Source organism: Ptychodera flava, chromosome 5 (assembly GCF_041260155.1).
Source record: "Ptychodera flava strain L36383 chromosome 5, AS_Pfla_20210202, whole genome shotgun sequence".
Classification (NCBI taxonomy): Eukaryota; Metazoa; Hemichordata; class Enteropneusta; family Ptychoderidae; genus Ptychodera; species Ptychodera flava.
In genome coordinates, this window is record NC_091932.1 from 42,993,408 (window position 1) to 43,018,606 (window position 25,199).

At 37.1% G+C, this 25,199-nt stretch overlaps 1 protein-coding gene and 1 long non-coding RNA gene across 2 annotated transcripts in view; one reads left to right on the forward strand and one right to left on the reverse strand.

Annotated features, from left to right (window-relative positions):
• Nucleotides 1-25,199, reverse strand: part of LOC139134046 (mitochondrial enolase superfamily member 1-like) — a 90,724-nt gene that overhangs the window by 52,530 nt on the left and 12,995 nt on the right. The gene's annotated exons all lie outside the window — the stretch shown is intronic.
• On the forward strand, nucleotides 1,232-12,678 carry LOC139134019 (uncharacterized). The gene is made up of 3 exons (XR_011552693.1): nucleotides 1,232-2,270; nucleotides 2,847-2,968; nucleotides 12,466-12,678. It is a non-coding gene; the product is annotated as an uncharacterized lncRNA (long non-coding RNA).

A 25,199-nucleotide genomic window follows, 5' to 3' on the forward strand; every position in this document is an offset into this window, starting at 1 on the left:
GGTTATACCAATATTGGAAGTCATTTTGCACGTAAGTTTTCATGTCAGCTAATTTATAGTTTGCATATATAATGAGCTTTCAAGTTTGGAATATATAGTTTGAAGGACTTGACCAAAGGCAATTACACTTGCTATATAAAGTGGCGATACAATGACAGCAGTCAAAGAAATTAATTATTTTTATTTCAGCTAGTTACATATTTGAATCCTTAGGGACCGTCTCAGATTGTCGCAGAAGTTCAAAAAGCGAAATTCATTCGTTTAGGAGGGGGAGGGGGTTTGACCTCCATTCAATTAGTGAACTTCACTTTCGCACTTTTATTTTGCGATCACAAGTTTAGTGTGTTTATTTCAAATTAAAGAAAAACTGCACACTCATGCCAACAAATTTGTAACTGTTTCCATCTCGTTGTGCTCCAAACAATTTACCGATAGTAACATTGTATCCTAAACCTTTGATTCATCAAATTATACCAACAAAAAAAGTTTCATTTTTTTAAAAATGTGCTATTTATAAGCGTCTGCTCTAACCACGAGATGTCTTTATTCTCACTTATTATGCACCTTGTCATATAGTCGTTTTAATATGATTAAACATGCCCCGCCCCCTTGTCGAAGTTTCTTGCCGGAGTGACTCTACCTGTATATCTACCTGAGGAAAACCACTGTGTAAACAGGCGGATTTAAACGAAGCCCAATTGAGCAACGCATGGTCAACTCGATATCGGTAATGCAATGAGTTTAGCTGGGTGGTTTTGGAGCAACAACATATAATCAATCGGTCTTTTCTCCAATGTTTGCACTATAAAACATCGACTAGGCAAAAAGTTGCTAGGTTAGACAACATTTTATTATGGTAGAAGAAAGGAATTGGAGCGTCTAGAATATGACAAAAACGGGAATAGGTGGAGTATTGTATTTACAGAACAAGGGCCACTCATGACCTTCTTTCCATTGTGAGATAATGAGCTGGAAGGGTCGTGTTTTAGACGCGTCTTATACGCGTCTCGGACGCGTCTTGAACGCGTCTAATCGCCGTCAAAAACCCGCCGAGTCTGAACGCAAGTTTCGTTGTGTACTGTATTTTTATATTGTGTGTCTGTATGTCAGTATTTATATGTATGTCAGTATTTATATGTATATGTATGTATATATGTATATTTGCAGGGGACCATGTTATTGAAAATGGCCTGTTAAGTTATGCTTTGATGTTAATATTATGTCTCAATATCTTTCAGATGCCACGCAAGAAGAATTGGAAGAGGAGTGCAGTGCTGAAGAAGAGGTTGAGTTTGGGTCGTGTCCCATCAAACATTGCAAATATATCGGAAAATGTGGTCCTTTGGGACTCTGATGATGTGGCAAATGCAGTCCTTTGTGACTCTAGAGACATGGCAAATGAATCTGGAAATGTTGTCCTTCGGAACTCTAATGACATGGCAAATGAATCTGGAAAAGTTTCCTTCGGGACTCTAATGACATGGCAAATGAATCTGGAAATGTAGTCCTTCGGGACTGTAAAGACATGGCAAATGAATCTGGAAATGTTGTCCTTCGGGACTGTAATGACAAGGCAAATGAATCTGGAAATGTAGTCCTTCGGGACTGTAAAGACATGGCAAATGAATCTGGAAATGTATTCCTTCGGGACTGTAAAGACATGGCAAATGAATCTGGAAATGTTGTCCTTCGGGACTGTAAAGACATGGCAAATGAATCTGGAAATGTAGTCCTTCGGGACTGTAAAGACATGGCAAATGAATCTGGAAATGTAGTCCTTCGGGACTCTAGAGACATGGCAAATGAATCTGGAAATGTAGTCCTTCGTGACTCTAATGGCATGGCAAATGAATGTGCAAATGTGGTTCTTCAGGACTGTAATGACATGGCAAATGAATCTGACAATGCTGCCCTTATTGCTGTCCTTCGAGACTCTTATGACATGACAAATGAACTTGGCAAGAACATTGGAAAGAGTAATGTTATGAATGATATTGCAAATGACCTTGGAAACACTATTGAAATATTAATGCTAAGAGTGATGCCAAAATGAAGTTCGAAACCAGTTTAGAATTATTGATGCTATGAATTATAAGAGTTTCTCTGTAGACTGTAATGACACTTGTAATACATTGCCATGGATTCAAAGGAGGATGACAAACACATAGAGATATTGCCATTGCTGATGTTAGTAACATTGATGATGCTGCGTTGGACAGGAAATAGTGCCTAATGATCAAGGAGAAGAAAAGCTATTTATAATTGACAATGTAAGTACTAGGGAAAGATTTATTTCATACAAGGAAGGAAATGAGACATCAGAACATGACACGAGTAGTATGGCAATGAAAACTACAAGTAATACTGAATATCAAGTGAGAGCAATGAAAGTGACATTAAAGTTGATAAATGATTGACAGTGAGAAGGTTAAGATTAAAATTGAATGCTCAGACTTAGTGCAGGGCAGTTTTAACCAAAGTCATGCTCAGTTTGGTGAGAACAGTGGAAGGCAGTGTGTTGCTAATAGCTATGTTTCTGTACTGTACAGTAAAATAAAAAATGTGCAAATGTGGAATACATGCGACATGGATATAATACTGCAAACAGGTAATGAATTGTATGGTTGTGTGCAGCAATCACCATCAGTGATGGATGTTTATCTTTTAGTCACAGAACTACCACAGTCTATTGAATTGTTTGACACAAGGTTTAAGTCAAGTTTTGGACAATCTGTCACAGGTCTAATAGGTGAAGATATCAATATAGATAGTTTGTGATGTCTTTGTACAATGCATTAGTAGTGACATAACACAATATGATGCATGTTTTGTTAATTTTGGAGCAGCTGTTTTTGCCGTATTGAAGAAAGAGAATATCTTCTATACATTTGACAGTCACTCAAGAGACTCAAATGGCATGGTTACAGCAAATGGCACAAGTGTACTGATACCATTGGACAGTATTGAGGTAGTGTATAAACATTGCTGTAATTTAGCTACTTCTATGGGTATTGGTAGAAATGAACAGTTTGAAGTGACTGGAATTACTGTGAATATTGAATCTGACTGTGTTGCCAATGTAAGTAATGGAGACAGTAACAATGATGATGAAGTAGTTGTTGTTGGCATAGAAGAGACACCACAGTTATATTGCCCTTTGGATTTTGAGTTGTGTGAAATGCTGTGCAATGAACTAAGCATTAAGAATGAAAATGTTACACATTTATACAGTGGTCCAGGTATTGAAATGGGTGAGCCTTGTAGAACAAAGAAAATCAAGGAGGATGGAAATTGTTTCTTTAGAGCGGTATCATATGCATTGTCTGGTACAGAGGATAATCACAATGTAATGCGAATGGCTATTGTCAACCATCTTAAACAGAATGGGGCAGTATTCTATTCTCATTTAAGATCAGGATACCAGTCAGTTGATGATTACCTTGTAAAATCTCATATGCAAGATTTGGGAACATGGGCAACTGAAGTAGAGATACTAGCAACTGCAAACCTTTTGAAATCAGATGTTGTCACTTTTAGTAGAGGTAAATGGTTGAAATATTCCAGCATTCAGGTTAACAAGAACACCATAACTACTGGTAAATCAATATTTCTGAAACACTGTATGGAAGTTCACTATGAATTTGTGGAATGTGTCAAGCCTCCAGGAGTTTTGGTGTATGAATGTGGCCACAAGCAATGAATACATCAACGAATACAACTAAAGTCATGGGAAATGTTCCACAACGTAAAGTTAAGAGGAGTTTAGGAACTGATGTAAATGAAGTAGTGGACCCAAAACATGTCGATGGGAGAAAAAGAGCTGGAAAACAACTGAAGTATGAGGAGAATGTAGTATCTGTTGATGAGATTTGTAGATCAATAGCACATCGAGTCTTGAAACGGAAACGACCATGTACAGTTACTGATCGAAGTACTTTGATTAAGAAACAAAAACGAGAAAAGCAACAACAGAGATATTGGACAGAATTTGAATTCCGTGCAAAAAAGAAAAGTGCTGTGAATACGCACTACATAGATAATGCTGTAAATAAGAAAGCAAGAGCAAAACAAATGTATATTGAGAATGAGTGTTATAGGGAAGCTAAACAAGCAAAAGCAAAACAAATGTATACAGACAACGAGTGTTATAGGGAAGCTAAAAAAGGAAAAGGGAAACAAATGTATAAAAACAAAGAGTGTTATAGGCAAGCTAAAAAAGCACAAGCAAAACAAATGTATGCAGACAAGGGCTGTTATAGACAAGCTAAGAGAGCACAAAGTATTGTGAAATATGAAAAGAATGAAATTCATAGAGAGGATGTTAAGGCACGAAGTATTCAGAAATATGCAGACAATGAATGTCATAGGGAGGATGTTAAGTCACATAGTATTCAGAAATATGCAGACAATGAATGTCATAGAGAGGATGTTAAGTCACGTAGTATTCAGAAATATGCAAACAATGAGTCTCATAGGGAGGATGTTAAGGCACGAAGTATTCAGAAATATGAAAACAATGAAAGTCATAGGGAAGATGTGAAATCACAAAGTATTGAAAAGTATATAGACACACCAGTGTCATAGGGAAGCTCTCAAAGCAAGAAGTATTGAAAAGTATGAAGTGAATCAGTGTCATAGAGCAGCTGTAAAGGCAAGAAGTGTCCAGAAATATCAGGAAAATGAGAGTCACAGGGAGTTGGTTAAAGCAAGATACATTAGAAAGTATAAAGATAGTGAAAGCTACAGGGATGATACTAAGTGTAGGGTATTTGCCGCTCGACAGTCCAAAGCTAATAAACAGAAGAACATTGAAACTGTTATAACTATGTTTCGAAATGAAATAGTTCATGGCCCCAATTATGTATGTTCAGTTTGCTATCGACAACTTTTCAAAAATCAAGTAATACAGTGTAATAGAGAAATATATTCGAAGAAAGGAGGCTTTGTAGCAAAGATTGCAAAGAAGTGTCTTGAATTTCACCAATGCACAGATGTATGTGATAGTGACTGTTTATATTGGAGACAGAAACAACAGAAATTAATGTGGATATGTTATACTTGTCATCGTAAATTGTTGAATGGGAATATGCCGGCAGAAGCTGCAGCTAATAATCTTCATGTAATGAATATTCCAAAAGAACTGAAATGCTTAAATTCTCTAGAGCAACATTTGATTGCTTTGCATATTCCATTATGAAAATGTTAGCTCTACCAAAAGGTGGTCAGAATGGTGTACATGGACCTGTTCTTTGTGTTCCTTCTAGCCTAGAGAAAGGTACTTATGTTTTGCCGCGACAGGAGTCAGATGATCAAATGATTAGGGTGAAATTGAAACGGAAACTCAGCTATAAAGGTCATTACCAATATCAATATGTGAATGATTTGAAGATCAAAAGTGCACTTCATTACCTAACAATGAACAATAAGTGGTACAGAGGTATTTCTTTCAATAAAGATTGGAGGAATCCATTGTCCAGAATTGATGAAGGAGATGAATGTATTTCTGATGAAGATGGTACAAGACATGAGAGTGATGAACAAAAGACAGAACCACAGGATGATGCTAGAAATATTGAATCACAAGATAATGCTGGAAATAGCAAATCAGGAGATAATGCTGAGAATACAGAATCACAGGATAATTCAGGGAATGCAGACGCAGAAGATGATGATAAGAATAGTGAAGAGCAGCAAGGAATGTTCATGGATACATGTCTTCAACCTGTTGACATAGCTCAGGAAGTTCTTGATCAGCATTTTGACAAAATCTATTGTGTTGCTCCTGCAGAAAGAAATCATCCTGTTGAAATGCTAAGTGATGAAAGTAATGAAGCAAAGTCTTTCCCTGTATTGTACCCTACTGGGTCACCAACTTTCTGGACATCGCGAAGTGAGAATTACACTTGCACGATATCTTCATAATCGTTTGATGAATGTAGATAGCAGGTTTGCGAGAAACACCGACTTCATATTTTATGCTCAGTGTTTATCAGAGGTGCAACAAGTGTTGTCAAATGTGTCTATAGCAATGCGGAAAGGGTCTAGCAAAACATGCCGTGAAAATATAACTGCTGCAAGTTTGACAGATGAACAATCACTAAAGAAAATTTTAAATTATGATGAAGGTTACAAATTTCTGAAACCAATCCGAGGAACACCACCTTATTGGCAAAGTGCACAGAAAGATCTGTTTGCAATGGTGAGGCAGCTAGGTATTCCGACGTGGTTTTGCTCATTTTCATCTGCTGATATGAGATGGCCTGAGATGGTCGATAGTATTCTTGAAGCACAAGGTGATATTCGCAAAGCAGAAGAGCTGGACTGGTCAGAGAAATGTGCTGTGTTAAGAGATAACCCTGTAACAGCTGCTCGAATGTTTGATCAGAGATTTCATTACTTTTTGACTCAAGTAATAATGTCACCAGCAGAACCTATCGGTAAAATTGAAGATTACTTTTATCGAGTTGAGTTCCAGCAACGTGGTTCACCACATACACATTGTCTGTTTTGGGTGAAGGATGCACCAAAAGTAGACAAAGATGATGACGATGATGTCACTTCATTTGTTGACAAATATGTGACTTGTGAAATGCCATGCTCAGAATATGATGAAGAACTTCATGAAATTGTAAACAGTGTTCAAAAACACAGCACACGGCATTCAAAATCTTGTAGAAAACATGGTACTGATTGTAGATTCAACTTTCCCAGACCACCTTCTGAAAAAACGTTTATTGCTCGACCTGACACTGATGCTCAGTTGCCTGAAGTCATAAGAAAGGCTGTTAGTGAATTTGATAAAGCAGTCAGTGGAATCAATTCCAATAGTACAGAAAGTTCTGTTGAATACTATGAAGTAGACGAAGTTGAATCAGATCAAGCACCAAAAGTACTAAGTAAAGGTGAGGCCAAGAAAATTCTGTCTAAAATCTGGAGTGCACTTTCAGATTCTGAGAAGACTTTCTCAACAGTTGAATCTCTGTTTACTAGTATAGGAGTTACACAAGACTTGTTTGAGAGAGCGTGCAATGTATTAACTAAGAAAACCAGTGTGGTCTTGAAAAGAGAATCAAGTGATGTGTGGGTAAACCAATACAACAAGGACTTGTTACGATGTTGGAATGCTAATATGGATATACAATTTGTTGTTGATGCATATAGTTGCATTGTGTACATTATTAGTTACATATCCAAAGCTGAAAGAGAAATGGGCTTACTGTTGGATCATGCACAAAAGGAAGCTTCTAAAGAGGATAATGCAGATGCCAAGAAAGCACTTAGACGATTGGGATTGTTATATGTTAATAATCGAGAAGTGAGTGCCCAAGAAGCTGTGTATAGAGTGTGCAACTTGAGGTTGAAAGAAGGATCGAGAAAAGTACACTTTATCCCAACAGGGGATAATCCTATTAAAATGAGTTTACCTCTTGAAATTCTACAAATGAGAAGTGAAGAAGGTGATCTTGATGAAGAAGAAATCTGGATGACCAGTATTGTAGATCGTTATAAAAACAGACCAGATGGAGATATATTTGATGAAATGTGTCTTGCTAGTTTTGTGTCTGAGTACAGAATAATGTCGTCATCAGAGGTTTCAAATACATGTTCAAAGAAGAATGTAGTTAAACTGAAAAATGGTTTTGGTCATATGAAGAAAAGAACTCGAACTGCTCCAGCTGTGGTGAGATATGCAAGGTTTTCAGCAATGAAACAGCCAGAAGAGAGTATTATCAAAGCATTCTTCAACTGTTCTTGCCATATCAGTTTGATGCTCAGTTGAAACCTGACAACTTTAATTCATATGAAGAATTCTATAACACTGGTGCAGTGAAGTGTGGTAGCAAAGCTGTAGAAAGGGTGAAGGCTATAGTTGAAAGGAATAGAGCAGTCTTTGAAAAAGAAGCTGATGTACTAGATTCAGCAGAGGAGATCCTTCGAACAAGTGATAACTTGGAAGATGCATGGGCTCAAATTCATCCAGAGTCTGAAATAGATAGATTGGAAAGTTTACAAGAGAGGAAGGACAATTATGTGTCAGATGAAGGAGAAAATGATGAATCTATACCTGACTTGCTGGAGAAAAAACAGAAAGTGTCAGCCTCAGAAGTGTATCACCAGTGTGGAATGTCAAGAAATGAAGCTGTAATATTGCTAAGATCTTTAAATAGCACACAGAGAGAGATATTTTACAAAGTGCGGCAGTGGTGTCTGAACAAAGTCAATGGAAAAAGTGTTGAAGCTTTTCACATGTTTCTAACTGGAGGTGCTGGCACAGGAAAATCTCATTTAATCAAAGCCATGTACTATGAAGCTACACGAATTTTGGCTCGTATTCTACCAAATCCAGATGATGTATCAGTTTTGTTAACAGCACCAACTGGTGTAGCTGCGTTTAATATAAATGCTAATACCATACACAGTACCTTCTCAATAGCTATTGATGCACAACTGCCATACCAACCGCTTGGAGAAGAAAAGATTAACACATTGAGATCTAAGCTTAGCAGTCTTCAAATTCTCATTATCGATGAAATTTCTATGGTTGATAAGAAACTACTTGGCTATGTTCACGGAAGGTTGAGACAAATTAAACAGACTGGTGATCAGTTGCCATTTGGTGGTGTAGCAGTGATTGGTGTAGGTGATTTTTACCAATTACCACCAGTGAAAGGAAAGGCATTGTATGTGAACAGTGAAGGAGTTGATCTCTGGAATGATTACTTTTCCATTGCTGAATGACTGAAGTAGTGAGACAGCAAGACTCTGAATTTGCCGAAACATTGAACGTAATCAGAAAAAGACAGAAATCTGATGATTTAGATGCTCATGTTGTTACTATGCTTCAAAACTGTGAAACTGGTGAGGAGGGTAAAGGAATTCATATTTTTGCAACCAACCGAAAAGTTGATGAATGTAACATTAGAAAACTTCACTCGTTAAGTTCAGATGTAATTTGTATTAATGCACAGGATTTGTACAGAGATCCCAAAACAAAGAAATTAGTCAAAGTGAGTGGGCAACATCGTAAAGTGTACAATACTAATTTGGCAAAAACTGTTACTCTGGCAGTTGGTGCTCATGTGATGTTGACGAAGAATATTGATGTGTCTGATGGTTTAGTGAATGGCGTTTTTGGCATTGTGTCATACATACATGTGGAATCCAGAGAGAGTTTTCCATCTACTATATATGTTTTTTTTGACAATGAAAAGGTTGGTGCAAAACTTCGCCGCCATACAGAGACATTATCAATGATACCAGAAAAAAGCACGCCAATCAAGTGTGAGGAAGACAAAGTGAATAACTGTGGAAGTATACGGCGTCAATTCCCACTGAAGCTCGCTTGGGCTAGTACTGTACATAAAGTGCAAGGATTAACTGTAGATGAAGCTGTAGTATCATTGGACAAAATATTCAACCAGGACAAGCTTATGTAGCCCTAAGTCGAGTAAAGTCTCTAAGTGGACTTACTATAACCGATTTCCAAGAATCAGCTATATACTGCAATGACAAATTGATGCTGCCCTGTCCTGTATGCCAAAGTTCATGACATCGTCAGAAGGAACTTATAATGCAGATAGTTCATGTACCATAATGCTGCATAACATAGAGGGTTTGCACTCTCATTTTGAAGATCTGAGAAATGACCATAGATTTATGACAGTTGATTTTATATGCTTGACAGAAACTTGGCTACCAACCTCAGATATGCAGAATGATTTGCAATTAAGTGGTTTTGCACTTTATCACAAGCCAAGAGAACTTTGTTACGATACATCTGACCCAGTGACATCTGAATTGAAGCAGCAAGCTCATGGTGGAGTAGGCATTTATTCAAGTGTGGATCAATGTATTGAAATCTTGGAATTGTGTATAACAAATCTGGAATATCTTGCATTCTATGTTAAAGAGATAAGATTGACAGTAGCTGTTATATATAGACCTAAGTCTTATAAAGCTGATGTGTTCAAGAGAAATCTGTTGAAATTAGTGATAGAGATTGAGAAGATCCCTGGTGGCAACATCATCATTGGTGATTTCAATGAAAACATATTTGTGTCTTCATGTTTGCTGAAATTGATGGGCAGAGAGGCTTCTCACAGTGTGTTTCAGAGGCAACGACAGAAAGTGGAACATTGATTGACCATGTTTATGTGAAAAATGTAGACAGTGTAGGTGTCAAAGTTTATAAACTTATTTTAGTTTTCACAATGCACTTTTGTTGAAAATTTGAATGCATGCAAAGGTGTCATGTTAACTGTTTACCTTTGTGATGAAAGATGAGCTAGTGCTACATATGCTGTATGTGGTATATGAGTAGTTTATAGAATAGTATTGTACAAAGTAGAAGTTTTCAGGAAACATTTCCTTGAATGGTAGAGAAAAAGGATAAATATGCAAATGGTCAAGTGACTCATAATTCCAATGATATCACCATCACTTGTGAACTTAATGCAAGATATGGTTTTAAGGTGTGTGTAGATATACCATCTTCTGAAGCTGTTTGAAAAGGAATCACAAAAAGTTATCCCGTCCTGATGCAAGTAAGAAACAGATGGGGAGGGCACATTTTGACGGGTCCCCATATGTGTGTGTGTGTGTGAGTGTGTGTGTGCTTGCATACAGGGCCGTAGCCTGAAAGGGGTACAGGAAAAAATCTAAGAACAGTGTGCGCTCTTAGCCAATGTGAAACACCACTTTCCAAACAAAGTCACAGGTAAAGCAAGGAAATTATGCATAGGAGATGTAAAGGTATAGAATCCTTATTTAACTAAAACTTTTGGCTGCACGTGGTGTATGCTTCAGGGCACACTGTCCTAGAATTTTTCACATGTAATAATATTCAGTAATATAGGAGCTTAGCATTCCTGAAAAATCACCATTTTACTTCCAAAAGTGTTATGAGCACTGGTATTTACTTTGAAGGCAGGTGTAATGTGACTTGGGTAGAAGTTAGCATTACTAATGTAAACATTTAGTTGTATCAACCTTTTAGGTCACAATTTGTGGTTTGTGTAGTGATTGACTGGCTATTAATTCCTCAATCAGCCAGTGATGTAAATGACATGCCCATCATTACAATTGCATATGTTTAAGGATATATGGATAGACAATAAAATAGCCACTAATAGATGCATAGCTCAAGTTGAACCGTACCACTACAAAAATGTTCTACTGACAAACAGAGGTGCTATACATGTCTATTTTTACAGCTGACAATTTCATGTTATTAGCATTTACACAACTGTGATGTACCATAGTGTTAAGAGTATTTTATCTCTGTCTGTATGTTGTAAATATTCAATTTTAGCCTGAAGGAGAGACAAGATCATATGATCCTATGTTTATTCTACAAAATGAACATTTATATTTGAACTGTAACAATTTACTGCACACAGACATAGTGTTGTAGTGTTTGAGTGTAGTGAGAGAAAAATAATTAGTAATTTACCCACGGCCCAGGTTCTGTCAGGTTACGGCCCTGTTATGCACAGTGGGAGGGTGGGCTTTGAAATGATTGGAAGCTATGTGTTTGTTGAATTGCTTCAGAAGCAATAATGTAAGTAACTCTGGTAGCAATTGAAATTTAAAGTTGTTGGTCTGCAAAGAGGTGAAATTATAGATCTGAGATACACAAAAGTGTACAAACTGTAAACTCATTATGTGGAGTGGTGAATGGAAGTTCAACAGATGCAGAAAGTAAAGATGACCGACCATTGAACAATGTATTTTGAGATTCAGCAAGAAATGTCCCTTTCTGCCTTGCAAATGAACTGAGGGAATGGACTATCAAATGCTGCTGAAATGAAGTCGCTTGAAGTGATCTGCATTCATTTAAATCTGTTCTATGGAGATAGGGATGTTCTACCCTGAAAATATAGCTGACATTCTAGCCAATGAGCTTAGTGAAACCAAGGCCATAGTATGTCACTGAAGTTGTTTGTCTTGAAAGGTATGCACTGCACAGTAATAATGAAACATTCGTAATAGCATTACTGTAGTACTTTATTTGTATGTGAAATAATGAATGACCTTATGTAAAAATTTTTGGGAAAAGAGAATGTTTTAAGAATAGATTTGTTATCAAGTAGCAGACTTGTTTAGTTGCAATGTAAAATAGCATGTAATATGTGTGAAAGAATTTCTTAATAGTTCTCTATACACAAGTGGATTACTTAATTGTCTTCTGCAATTTTATTTAGTGAATGCAACCTTTAGTTTTGTGAATGGTGATTTGTGCCAGGAAAAACATGACATAGTAGAAATTTCGGTGTTGTTGACTTTGACTGTGTCATTCTTAATAAGTTCATATAGGAAATTAAGATAGTGCAATGAAGTAAATGTAAAATATTAAAAGCTAATGCTGGCCTCATCAAAATGGCATATTATGGCATAACAGACCTAAACCAAGTTGACAAATTTTAGTATCAGTAATATATGTATTTTGTCTGATTTCATTTTCAGGGTGCAATATCAACTCACCTATGGACTAATCACAATGAAAGAGGCATGTTTCATTCTCAAATTAAAGCAACTTTCACATCAGTGTGCAACAGTGCCACGGGACAGTAACTGAGAGTTCACATGATTCTAATTTGGATGACTGTAACAGAAGGATACTCAAGTCATTTATTTACATTGCCAGGAAGATATTTTCTGCAGATATAAGAGCAGATGATAAGTCTTGGACATTGAAGTGTCTTGCCACAGGAGAGAATGCATTTATGTGAATAACATATTCTGAATATCTCACAACACTGTGGAGTATGGAAATGTTCTCTACACTAATGTACCAGTGTCACTGTACAATATTGCCATCCCACGGATCTGTGAAGCAAGGAAAACAACAGAATGTTCCATTGCTTGTAACTTTTATGACTATAGAAGATGACACACAATGCGTCATTCTCTTTCTGAGTGTGACCCTGTCTGCAGATGGTGGCAAGGCACAATAAACAAGAAGTACTCAGATTGTTTTCCAAATAGAATAGAACAGATGTGACAATACCTCTAATTTCGGTAACTGCAGAATATTGATCTCACCTTGGTTATGGGCATTGTCAGATGTGGGCATTTTCTGCAAATGATAACAGCCCATGACAAAGCTGTAGTATTGAGAGTGTTTTCCAAATGGGACAATACGTATGGAAGTAACAGAACCTGATTATGTCAGAACACTTGCTAAATATATTGATGTAAACTAGTCCTGTTGGTGCATATTGTGCTCTGCATGACTCACTGTGAGGTGGGATGGTACTATGTCACCGTAGCATTCATCAAAGTGACGTCCATACACATTTGCCGTGTTTCAGTCCAAGTTCAGTCATTGTGGTAGTGACAACTCTTGTAAAACTGCACATATTGTTAAAGGAAAGTTGTCATTGAATAATATAAGCTGTGAGGCTCTTTATTTATTGAGGTTCATCACCACAGATTTGATATTCAAGAAGGCTCATTTATGAAAAAGTGCATAAAAGTGTTTCAAAGAGATGTGGCTGGAGCATGGATTATAGTGTCACTATAACATAGTCATATTCATTTCATGCAACATCCAACTGTCTTTCCACTCCACTGCCATATATGTATATTTGAGGTCAAAGGTCATCGGGGTCACCTGACATTTTGTAAAAAAATTGTATTGCTCAGTTATCCCTATATACCAAAAATCAGACCTTCAGCTCTATTGGCTGGCTCAGAATTAGATATGCGCATAATTAATGAGGTACAGGATTTGATGTCATAAGGTCTCCCATCATACCAAATATGAAGGGTGTAGCACTTGGGGTTACTTAGTTATGGCCATATATGTATATTTGAGGTCAAAGGTCATCGGGGTCACATGACATTTTGTCAAAAAAAATTGTATTGCTAAGTTATCCCTATATACCAAAAATCAGACCTCTAGCTCTATTGGCTGGCTCAGAATTAGATATGCGCATAATTAATGAGGTACAGGATGTGATGTCATAAGGTCTCCCACCATACCAAATATGAAGGGTGTAGCACTTGTGGTTACTTAGTTATGGCCATATATGTATATTTGAGGTCAAAGGTCATCGAAGTCACATGACATTTTGTCAAAAAAATTGTAATGCTAAGTTATCCCTATATACCAAAAATCAGACCTTTAGCTCTATTAGCTGACTCAGAATTAGATATGCGCATAATAAATGAGTTGCAGGAAGATGCCAAGGTCAAAGGTCAAGTGGAATCCCCAAAATTGTGGAGTGCAATTTGGTCCCCTACTGGCCATTGTCCAATAGACGTTTGCTGTCTTGGACTTAAACATAGGCCAGAATAAGCCATTGCCATAGCTTAGCTGCACAGGTAGAGGAAGGTCAAAGGTCATAGAAAAATCAGAAAAATAATACTTTAAAAATCTTCTTCTGAAAATTGGCAAATCCTGTGACCCTGATATTTGGCATGAAGGAGCAAGGCTATAAGGTCTAAAAAGTGACTTGAGCAGAATTTTGATTTATCATTTTTTATGCAAATGAAGTCAATTTTAAAGTTTATTTTCAAAATGGCCGAAAGGTCACGTGACCCCTGATTATGGTCATGTGATCAAAAATTTACTTTCGCAGACTTCTACCTATATGCCAAATTTGAAGACTCTAGGTCCAGCGGTGTTTGCTCCAGAGTTCCAAACGTGCGACAGAAGAAGAAGAATAATAATAAAAAACAGAACGATTACAAGAGGGTTTCGCACCCATGGTGTCGAAACCCTAAATATAGCTGCAAGCAGCGATGACCGGGTTTCGACACAAGTAGCAGCATTAAGAGCAAAAGAAAAATTAGATTGTGGCGCATAATTAATGAAGTACAGGATGCAGTGTCATTAGGTCTCCCATCATACCACATATGAATCTGTAGCACTTGTGGGTATCAAGTTGTGGACATATAGGTATATTTAAGGTCAAAGGTCATCGAGGTCACATGACATTTTGTCAAAAAAATTTTATTGCTAAGCTATCCCTATATACCAAAAATCAGACCTCTAGCTCTATTGGCTGGCTCAGAATTAGATATGCGTATAATTAATTAGGTACAGGATGTGGTGTCATAAGGTCTCCCATCATACCAAATATGAAGGGTGTAGCACTTGGGGTTACTTAGTTATGCCCATATATGTATATATAAGGTCAAAGGTCATGAAGGTCACATGAGATTTTGTCAAAAAAATTGTACTGCTAAGTTATCCTATATACCAAAAATCAGACATGTAGCTCTATTGGCTGGCTCAGAATTAGATATGTGCATAATTAATGAGGTACAGGATGTGATGTCATAAGGTCTCCCATCATACCAAATATGAAGGGTGTACCAATTGTGGTTACTGAGTTATGGACATATACGTATATTCAAGGTCAAAGGTCATCGAGGTCACATGACATTTTGTCAAAAAAATTGTAATGCTAAGTTATCCCTATATACCAAAAATCAGACCTCTAGCTCTATTGGCTGGCTCAGAATTAGATATGCGCATAATTAATGAGGTCTGGTCACGTGACATATTTGCAATAGATTTCTATCCCATAGTAGTCCCTGTGTACCAAAATTTGGATCTCTAGCCCTATTGGTTAGCCTAGAATTAGATATGCGCATAATTAATGAGGTCTGGTCACGTGACATATTTGCAATAGATTTCTATCCCATAGTAGTCCCTATGTACCAAAATTGGGATCTCTAGCCCTATTGGTTAGCCTAGAATTAGATATGCGCATAATTAATGAGGTCTGGTCACGTGACATATTTGCAATAGATTTCTATCCCATAGTAGTCCCTGTGTACCAAAATTCGGATCTCTAGCCCTATTGGTTAGCCTAGAATTAAATATGCGCATAATTAATGAGGTCTGGTCACGTGACATATTTGCAATAGATTTCTATCCATAGTAGTCCCTGTGTACCAAAATTTGGATCTCTAGCCCTATTGGTTAGCCTAGAATTAGATATGTGCATAATTAATGAGGTCTGGTCACGTTACATATTTGCAACAGATTTCTATCCCATAGAGTAGTCCTTGTGTACCAAAATTCGGATCTCTAGCCCTATTTGTTAGCCTAGAATTAGATATGCGCATAATTAATGAGGTCTGGTCACGTGACATATTTGCAATAGATTTTTATCCCATAGTAGTCCCTGTGTACCAAAATTCGGATCTCTAGCCCTATTGGTTAGCCTAGAATTAGATATGCGCATAATTAATGAGGTCAAGGTCACGTGACCTGACCCAAAATATTTCGGTGAACATTAACAGCCAATGATCGTCTATGTCGAAAAAGAACCAGACTCCTAGCTCTATTGGCTAGCCTATAATGGGCATTTGTAAATCTATAGGGGAGGTCAAAGGTCACTGAAAAATATGAAAAATAATACTTTAAAAATCTTCTTCTCAAATCGGCAAGACCTGTTACCTTGATATTTGGCATGAAGGAGCAAGGCTATAAGGTCTAAAAAGTGACTGGAGCAGAATTTTGATTTACCACCTTTTATGCAAATGAAGTCAATTTTAAAGTTTATTTTCAAAATGGCCGCCAGGTCATGTGACCTATTGTTATGGTCATGTGACCAAAAAATTACTTTTTGCTGAGTTGTACCTGTGTACCAAATATGAAGTCTCTAGGTGCAACGGTGTTCGCATGGTAGTTGCAGAAGCTCGTCGCAAGAAGAAGAAGAAGAAGAATAATAATAATAATAATAAATATAGCTGCAAGCAGCGATGACCGGGTTTCGATACAAGTAGCAGCATTAAGAGCAAAAGAAAAATTAGATTGTGCGCATAATTAATGAAGTACAGGATGCAGTGTCATTAGGTCTCCCATCATACCACATACGAAGTCTGTAGCACTTGTGGTTATCAAGTTGTGGACATATAGGTATATTTAAAGTCAAAGGTCATCGAGGTCAAATGACATTTTGTCAAAAAATTTTTATTGCTATGCTATCCCTATATACCAAAAATCAGACCTCTAGCTCTATTGGCTTGCTCAGAATTAGATATGCGCATAATTAATTAGGTACAGGATGTGGTGTCATAAGGTCTCCCATCATACCAAATATGAAGGGTCTAGCACTTGGGGTTACTTAGTTATGCCCATATATGTATAGATAAGGTCAAAGGTCATGAAGGTCACATGACATTTTGTCAAAAAAATTGTACTGCTAAGTTATCCCTATATACCAAAAATCAGACATCTAGCTCTATTGGCTGGCTCAGAATTAGATATGCGCATAATTAATGAGGTACAGGATGTGATGTCATAAGGTCTCCCATCATACCAAATATGAAGGGTGTACCACTTGTGGTTACTGAGTTATGGACATATACGTATATTCAAGGTCAAAGGTCATCGAGGTCACATGACATTTTGTCAAAAAAATTGTAATGCTAAGTTATCCCTATATTCCAAAAATCAGACCTCTAGCTCTATTGGCTGGCTCAGAATTAGATATGCGCATAATTAATGAGGTCTGGTCATGTGACATATTTGCAATAGATTTCTATCCCATAGTAGTCCCTATGTACCAAAATTGGGATCTCTAGCCCTATTGGTTAGCCTAGAATTAGATATGCGCATAATTAATGAGGTCTGGTCACATGACATATTTGCAATATATTTCTATCCCATAGTAGTCCCTGTGTACCAAAATTCGGATCTCTAGCCCTATTGGTTAGCCTAGAATTAGATATGCGCATAATTAATGAGGTTTGGTCATGTGACATAATTGCAATAGATTTCTATCCCATAGTAGTCCCTGTGTACCAAAATTTGGATCTCTAGCCCTATTAGTTAGCCTAGAATTAGATATGCGCATAATTAATGAGATCTGGTCACGTGACATATTTGCAATAGATTTCTATCCGATAGTACTCCCTGTGTACCAAAATTCGGATCTCTAGCCCTATTGGTTAGCCTAGAATTAGATATGCGCATAATTAATCAGGTAAGGTCACGTGACCTGACCCAAAATATTTCGGTGAACATTAACAGCCAATGATCGTCCATGTCGAAAAAGAACCAGACTCCTAGCTCTATTGGCTAGCCTGTAATGGGCATTTGTAAATCTATAGGGGAGGTCAAAGGTCACTGAAAAATATGAAAATAATACTTTAAAAATCTTCTTCTCAAAATCGGCAAGACCTGTGACCATGATATTTGGCATGAAGGAGCAAGGCTATAAGGTTTAAAAAGTGACTGGAGCAGAATTTTGATTTACCACCTTTTATGCAAATGAAGTCAATTTTAAAGTTTATTTTCAAAATGGCCGCCAGGTCACGTGACCTATTGTTATGGTCATGTGACTAAAAAATTACTTTTGCTGAGTTGTACCTGTGTACCAAATATGAAGTCTCTAGGTGCAACGGTGTTTGCATGGTAGTTGCAGAAGCTCGTCGCAAGAAGAAGAAGAAGAAGAATAATAATAATAATAATAAAAAACAGAACGATTACAAGAGGGTTTCGCACCAATGGTGTCGAAACCCTAAATATAGCTGCAAGCAGCGATGACCGGGTTTCGACACAAGTAGCAGCATTAAGAGCAAAAGAAAAATTAGATTGTGCGCATAATTAATGAAGTACAGGATGCAGTGTCATTAGGTCTCCCATCATACCACATATGAAGTCTGTAGCACTTGTGGTTATCAAGTTGTGGACATATAGGTATATTTAAGGTCAAAGGTCATCGAGGTCACATGACATTTTGTCAAAAAATTTTTATTGCTAAGCTATCCCTATATACCAAAATCAGACCTCTAGCTCTATTGGCTGGCTCAGAATTAGATATACGCATAATTAATTAGGTACAGGATGTGGTGTCATAAGGTCTCCTTCACACCAAATATGAAGGGTCTAGCACCTAGGGTTACTTAGTTATGCCCATATATGTATATATAAGGTCAAAGGTCATGAAGGTCACATGACATTTTGTCAAAAAATTGTACTGCTAAGTTATCCCTATATACCAAAATCGGACCTTTAGCTCTATTGGCTCGCTCAGAATTAGATATGCGCATAATTAATGAGGTACAAGATGTGATATCATAAGGTCTCCCATCATACCTAATATGAAGGGTGTAGCATTTGTGGTTCCTTACTTAGGGACATTTACTCACATTTATGGTCAAAGGTCATTGAGGTCACATGACATTTGTCAAAAAAATTCTAATGCTAAGCTATCCCTACATACCAAAAATCACACCTCTAGCTCTATTAGTTGGCTCAAAATTAGATATGCGCATAATTAATGAGGTACAAGATTTGGTGTCATAAGGTCTCCCAGCATACCAAATATGAATGATGCAGCACTTGTGGTTACTTAGTTATGGACAAATACTAATATTTAAGGTCAAATGTCATCGAGGTCACATGACGTTTTGTCAAAAATTCTAATGCTAAGCTATCCCTATATACCAAAAATCAGACCTCTAGCTCTATTGGCTAGCTCAGAATTAGATATGTGCATATAATGAGATACAGGATTTGATGTCGTAAGGTCTCCCATCATACCAAATATGAACCGTGTAGCATTTGTGGTTACTGAGGTATGGACATATACGTATATTCAAGGTCAAAGGTCATCGAGGTCACATGACATTTTGTCAAAAAAATTGTAATGCTAAGCTATCCCTATATACCAAAAATCGGACCTGTAGCTCTATTGGCTCGCTCAGAATTAGATATGCGCATAATTAATGAGGTACAAGATGTGATATCATAAGGTCTCCCATCATACCTAATATGAAGGGTGTAGCACTTGTGGTTACTTAGTTATGGACATATACTCATATTTAAGGTCAAAGGTCATCGAGGTCACATGACATTTTGTCAAAAAAATTCTAATGCTAAGCTATCCCTATATACCAAAAATCAGACCTCTAGCTCTATTGGCTGGCTCAGAATTAGATATGCGCATAATTAATGAGGTACAAGATGTGGTGTCATAAGGTCTCCCACCATACCAAATATGAATGATGCAGCACTTGTGGTTACTTAGTTATGGACATATACTCATATTTAAGGTCAAAGGTCATCGAGGTCACATGACATTTTGTCAAAAAAATTCTAATGCTAAGCTATCCCTATATACCAAAAATCAGACCTCTAGCTCTATTGGCTGGCTCAGAATTAGATATGCGCATAATTAATGAGGTACAGGATGTGGTGTCATAAGGTCTCCCACCATACCAAATATGAAGGGTGTAGCACTTGTGGTTACTTAGTTATGGCCATATATGTATATTTGAGGTCAAAGGTCATCGAGGTCACATGACATTTTGTCAAAAAAATTGTATTGCTAAGTTATCCCTATATTCCAAAAGTCAGACCTCTAGGTCTATTGGCTGCCTCAGAATTAGATATGCGCATAATTAATGAGGTACAGGATGTGATGTCATAAGGTCTCCCATCATACCAAATATGAAGCGTGTAGCAATTGTGGTTACTGAGTTATGGACATATACGTATATTCAAGGTCAAAGGTCATCAAGGTCACACGACATTTTGTCAAAAAAATTGTAATGCTAAGTTATCCCTATATACCAAAAATCAGACCTCTAGCTCCATTGGCTGGCTCGGAATTAGATATGCGCATAATTAATGAGGTACAGGATGTGGTGTCATAAGGTCTCCATCATACCAAATATGAAGCGTGTAGCACTTGTCGTTACTAAGTTATGGACATATACGTATATTCAAAGTCAAAGGTCATTGAGGTCACACGACATTTTGTCAAAAAAATTGTATTGCTAAGTTATCCATATATACCAAAAATAGAGATATACATATGCAAAAGATGGGAGGCTATGGTAGTATTTGTGAAATCAAGGTCAAAAGTAGTCGAGGTGATATGAAATTTTGTTAAAAGAATTAAAAGAGATATACAATAGAGATATACATATGCAAAAAGATGGGAGGCTATGGTAGTATTTGTGAAATCAAGGTCAAAAGTAGTCGAGGTAATATGACATTTTGTTAAACAATTAAAAGAGATATACAATAGAGATATACATATGCAAAAGATGGGAGGCTATGGTAGTATTTGTGAAATCAAGGTCAAAAGTAGTCGAGGTGATATGACATTTTGTTAAAAGAATTCAATATCATAGTTATCTCTTTATACCAAAAATCAGACCTCCAGCTCTATCACCTTAGCCTAAAATTAGATATGTGCATAATTAATGAGGTCTTGTCATGTGACATATTGACAATTGATTTCTATCCCATAGTACTCCCTGTGTACCAAATTCGGATCTCTATCCCTATCGGTTAGCCTAGAATTAGATATGTGCATAATTAATGAGGTCTGGTCACGTGACATTTTGAAGATAGATTTCTATGCCATAGTAGTCCCTGTGTACCAAAATTCGGATCTCTAGCCCTATTGGTTAGCCAAGAATTAGATATGCGCATAATTAATGAGGTCTGGTCACGTGACATATTTGTAATAGATTTCCATCCCATAGTAGTCCCTGTGTACCAAAATTTGGATCTCTAGCCCTATTGGTTAGCCTAGAATTAGATATGCGCATAATTAATGAGGTTTGGTCATGTGACATAATTGCAATAGATTTCTATCCCATAGTAGTCCCTGTGTACCAAAATTTGGATCTCTAGCCCTATTAGTTAGCCTAGAATTAGATATGCGCATAATTAATGAGATCTGGTCACGTGACATATTTGCAATAGATTTCTATCCGATAGTACTCCCTGTGTACCAAAATTCGGATCTCTAGCCCTATTGGTTAGCCTAGAATTAGATATGCGCATAATTAATGAGGTAAAGGTCACGTGACCTGACCCAAAATATTTCGGTGAACATTAACAGCCATGATCGTCCATGTCGAAAAGAACCAGACTCCTAGCTCTATTGGCTAGCCTGTAATGGGCATTTGTAAATCTATAGGGGAGGTCAAAGGTCACTGAAAAATATGAAAAATAATACTTTAAAAATCTTCTTCTCAAAATCGGCAAGACCTGTGACCATGATATTTGGCATGAAGGAGCAAGGCTATAAGGTTTAAAAAGTGACTGGAGCAGAATTTTGATTTACCACCTTTTATGCAAATGAAGTCAATTTTAAAGTTTATTTTCAAAATGGCCGCCAGGTCACGTGACCTATTGTTATGGTCATGTGACTAAAAAATTACTTTTGCTGAGTTGTACCTGTGTACCAAATATGAAGTCTCTAGGTGCAACGGTGTTTGCATGGTAGTTGCAGAAGCTCGTCGCAAGAAGAAGAAGAAGAAGAATAATAATAATAATAAATATAGCTGCAAGCAGCGATGACCGGGTTTCGACACAAGTGGCAGCATTAGAGCAAAAGAAAAATTAGATTGTGAAATAATTAATGAAGTACAGGATGCTGATGTCATAAGGTCTCCCATCATACCACTATGAAGTCTGTAGCACTTGTGGTTATCAAGTTGTGGACATATAGGTATATTTAAGGTCAAAGGTCATCGAGGTCACATGACATTTTGTCAAAAAAATTTTACTGCTAAGCTATCACTATATACCAAAAATCAGACATCTAGCTCTATTGGCTGGCTGAGCATTAGATATGCGCATAATTAATGAGGTACAGGATGTGGTGTCATAAGGTCTCCCATCATACCACATATGAAAGGTGTAGCACTTGGGTTACATAGTTATGCCCATATACGTATATATGAGGTCAAAGGTCATCGAGGTCACATGATATTTTGTCAAAAAAATTGTATTGCTAAGTTATCCCTATATACCAAAAATCAGACCTCTAGCTCTATTGGCTGGCTCAGAATTAGATATGCGCATAATTAATGAGGTACAGGATGTGATGTCATAAGGTCTCCCATCATACCAAATATGAAGGTGTAGCACTTGGGGTTACTTAGTTATGAACATATATGTATATTTGAGGTCAAAGGTCATCGAGGTCACATGATATTTTGTCAAAAAAATTGTATTGCTAAGTTATCCCTATATACCAAAAATCAGACCTCTAGCTCTATTGGCTCTCTCAGAATTAGATATGCGCATAATTAATGAGGTACAGGATGTGATGTCATAAGGTCTCCCATCATACCAAATATGAAGGGTGTAGCACTTGGGGTTACTTAGTTATGGCCATATATGTATATTTGAGGTCAAAGGTCATCGAGATCACGTGACATTTTGTCAAAAAAATTGTATTGCTAAGTTATCCCTATATACCAAAAATCAGACCTCTAGCTCTATTAGCTGGCTCAGAATTAGATATGCGCATAATTAATGAGGTACAGGATGTGATGTCATAAGGTCTCCCATCATACCAAATATGAAGGGTGTAGCACTTGGGGTTACTTAGTTATTGCCATATATGTATATTTGAGGTCAAAGGTCATCGGGGTCACATGACATTTTGTCAAAAAAATTGTATTGCTAATTTATCCCTATATACCAAAAATCAGACCTCTAGCTCTATTGGCTGGCTCAGAATTAGATATGCGCATAATTAATGAGGTACAGGATGTGATGTCATAAGGTCTCCCATCATACCAAATATGAAGGGTGTAGCACTTGGGGTTACTTAGTTATGGCCATATATGTATATTTGAGGTCAAAGGTCATCGGGGTCACATGACATTTTGTCAAAAAAATTGTATTGCTAAGTTATCCCTATATACCAAAAATCAGACCTCCAGCTCTATTAGCTGGCTCAGAATTAGATATGCACATAATAAATGAGTTGGAGCAAGAGGCCAAGGTCAAAGGTCAAGGCAATCCCCAAAATTGTGGAGTGCAGTTTGGTCCCCTACTGGCCATGGTCCAATAGACAATGGCTGTCTTGGACTTAAACATAGGCCAGAATAAGCCATTGCCATAGCTTAGCTGTATAGGTATAGGGGAGGTCAAAGGTCATAGAAAAATCAGAAAAATAATATTTAAAAATCTTCTTCTCAAAATTGGCAAGACCTGTGACCTTGACATTTGGCATGAAGGAGCAAGGCTATATGGTCTAAAAAGTGACTGGAGCCGAATTTTGATTTATCACTTGTTATGCAAATGAGCTCAATTTTAAAGTTTATTATCAAAATGGCCGAAAGGTCACGTGACCTTTTGTTATGGTCATGTGACCAAAAATTTACTTTCGCTTAGTTGTACCTGTGTACCAAATATGAAGTCTCTAGGTGCAACGGTGTTTGCGTGGTAGTTGCAAAAGCGCGACAGAAGAAGAAGAAGAAGAAGAAGAAGAATAATAATAATAATAATAATAAAAAACAGAACGATTACAAGAGGGTTTCGCACCCATGGTGTCGAAACCCTAATAATAATAATAAAAAACAGAACGATTACAAGAGGGTTTCGCACCAATGGTGTCGAAACCCTAAATATAGCTGCAAGCAGCGATGACCGGGTTTCGACACAAGTAGCAGCATTAAGAGCAAAAGAAAAATTAGATTGTGCGCATAATTAATGAAGTACAGGATGCAGTGTCATTAGGTCTCCCATCATACCACATATGAAGTCTGTAGCACTTGTGGTTATCAAGTTGTGGACATATAGGTATATTTAAGGTCAAAGGTCATCGAGGTCACATGACATTTTGTCAAAAAATTTTTATGCTAAGCTATCCCTATATACCAAAAATCAGACCTCTAGCTCTATTGGCTGGCTCAGAATTAGATATACGCATAATTAATTAGGTACAGGATGTGGTGTCATAAGGTCTCCCTTCACACCAAATATGAAGGGTCTAGCACCTGGGTTACTTAGTTATGCCCATATATGTATATATAAGGTCAAAGGTCATGAAGGTCACATGACATTTTGTCAAAAAAATTGTACTGCTAAGTTCTCCTATATACCAAAATCGGACCTTTAGCTCTATTGGCTCGCTCAGAATTAGATATGCGCATAATTAATGAGGTACAAGATGTGATATCATAAGGTCTCCCATCATACCTAATATGAAGGGTGTAGCATTTGTGGTTCCTTACTTAGGGACATTTACTCACATTTATGGTCAAAGGTCATTGAGGTCACATGACATTTTGTCAAAAAATTCTAATGCTAAGCTATCCCTACATACCAAAAATCACACCTCTAGCTCTATTAGTTGGCTCAAAATTAGATATGCGCATAATTAATGAGGTACAAGATTTGGTGTCATAAGGTCTCCCAGCATACCAAATATGAATGATGCAGCACTTGTGGTTACTTAGTTATGGACAAATAC